Below are 2,652 nucleotides of genomic sequence, written 5' to 3'. Positions count from 1 at the left end.
CGACTTGATGGCACCTAACAACAACAATAGTCTCTGCAAACATATGAGTCAGAAGGAACCTCAGATTAATGCCTGACCTATGGACTTGCTAGTCTCCACAACTGCATGAGTCATTTCTTTGATGTTTTGTGAGTTCTGTGAGATGTTGCAATGAATTATAGAGCCAAAGATGGGAAGAAAGTGCTAAAAGGAAGAGGAATAGTTGATATTAAAGATGATGGAGTGGTATAGCAGTCTAGAAAAGATGGACATTTGGGACAACTTTAACCTCTGCCTCATAGGAACCAGGTTTGTGTGGATCCTTCAAAAAGTCATTATTAATATAGCACCATTCAGTGACATTCATTATATATTTTGAGTTGTGCAAACATTCTTGCCCTCTTATTCTGAGGCATTTCTCCCCCATTAACATAAATCCACTGACAACCCCACCCTCCCAAGGTCCTTTTTTTCTTTTTTAAGGTTTTTTATTGTGGATTGAGTGAAAGTTTACAGGACAGATCATCAGTTTTACATTCAACAAATCATACACCTTGTTTCATTACAATGATTATAATCCCTTCCATGTACCCTCAATTAACAGTAATTCTCTCTATCTACTTTAGCTTTTTTTAAAAAAACAAAACAAACAAACAAAAAACCACTCGGGCATATATAATAATTTACATCTCCAAAGGGCACATTCTGCAAGTCTGCCTCCTGGCCACCAGCTCTTAATCCCTCTCTTCCCATGAATCTAGAGTTCTCAGCCACTCCCCATCTCCATGTCCCACTCTTTGCCTCTGTCTCTGCTTCTCTGGATAAGGGCCCACATTCTGCTTCTGTGCTTCTCCCTTGATAGTCCTAGGGTCCTCTGTTTTGGAATATAAGATTAACCACTCCCCTGTTTTTGTTACAAAACTTCTATCTTTACAATTGTGACCGTCGCAATTAGTCATGATAGCACTTATTCACTATTGAATCATACAAATGTTATCCCCATCTTTTTTCACCAGACCCATCTAGACAAGATGGTATCTATTCAGTGGGAACTCTTCTTTCCCCCCATACTCTTAAACTAAACTCCCTCTTGAAACCTTGTAAGCCAGTTACTTCGTGCCTTTATCACCCCCTCATTTTAGGTAGCCAATGTCTAAGCTGCCCATCCCTATCTACCCTGTGTACAGAGGGGATAGCATTGATACTTGATGTGAAGACTCCATATAGGTCAGGTTCATCAAATTGTAGCACTTTATCCTTATTTCCTATATAAAAAAATTAATGGTTACCTTATATTCCATTAATTCTTCCCTCCATTTAAGACAGTCTATTTTATCCTGTAATCTACTTGACATTCCCTCCATTTGGATCTCTGTTCCTCTGTGTTTACCTTCTTTCCTATTGTAATTGTTTTGATCATAGACTGACCTCCCAGATCCTCTATTCTTATAATTTTATTTTGTTCTTGACTCCTCCATTTGTCAATTGAGTTCAGGGTAATGCTACCATGTACGTCATTCTCTAGTTGTTGTCTGTTCTTGTTGGTTCTCAGTTCCCAGAACTTCCTTTAGGATGTTTTTCATAGCAGGGTTGGCTTTGGCAAAATCCCTTAGCTTCTGTTTATCCAGGAATGTTTTGATTACACCATTGTATTTGATTCACAGCTTTGCTAGGTAGAGGATTCTTGGGTGGCATTTTTTTTTTTTCTTTCAGGGTTTTATATATATCACCTTCTTGCCTTCTTGCCTTCTTGCCTGCATGGTTTCTGTTGAGAGAACCGAGCTTAATCTGTTTTGCTTGCCTTTGTATGTTACATTTCTCTTTTCCCTAGCTGCTTTCAGGATTCTGTCCTTATCTTTGATTTTAGAGAGCTTGATTATTATATGTCTTGGTGATTTGTCTTTTAGGGTCTATCCTCCCTGAGGTTCGTTGAGCTTCTTGAATGCTTATCTTTTTGCTTTTCACGATGTTAGGAAAATTTTCTTCCAGGAGCTCTTCAACTATCTCTTCTGTGGATTTGTTTGATTCTTCCTGTTCCAGAATGCCAATAATTCTTAAGTTATTCCTCTTCATGTTGTCCAACATGAATCTTAGGCCTTCTTCAGATTTTTTTATCCTTTTTTTGCGTTTGCTCTTCTATTTTAGTAGTGTTGAGAGATTTATCTTCTAGCCCACTAGTTCTGGCTTCTATCGCTTCAATTCTACTCCTTTGCCTTTTCAGTGTATTGTCCATTTCTGATATTCTATTATTAATCGTTTGGACCTCTTTCTGTAGGTTTTGAATTGTTTCCAATGCTGTGTTTATCTTATTTGATTGTTCCTGTAGTGCTTTCCTGACTTCTTCCTTATTTATCTCAACTCCATTGTATATAGTGTTTTGATACATTTTATAATCATTTTTCTGAATTTCTTGTCAGGCATTTCCAAAGCCTGCCCATTTTCCAGTATGAAGTGTAGGTCTACTTCCAGCTCATTTGCCTCACTTTATCTCGTTTCTGGGCATGTGCTGATATGGTCATCTGCTTCTGTTTTTTGGGCATATTCAGGAGTTATCTGTGGCCCTAATACTTAGATGGGTTTGTATTTTGTGGGCTTTCTGATTGCCTAAATACTTAGATGGGTGTGTATTTTTTGTGCTTTCTGATTGCCTCCAGGTAGATATGATCAGGAGAT

This window comes from Chrysochloris asiatica, unplaced genomic scaffold, assembly GCF_000296735.1.
Source record: "Chrysochloris asiatica unplaced genomic scaffold, ChrAsi1.0 scaffold00132, whole genome shotgun sequence".
Lineage (NCBI taxonomy): Eukaryota > Metazoa > Chordata > Mammalia > Afrosoricida > Chrysochloridae > Chrysochloris > Chrysochloris asiatica.
Note: the sequence above shows the minus strand (reverse complement) of the source record.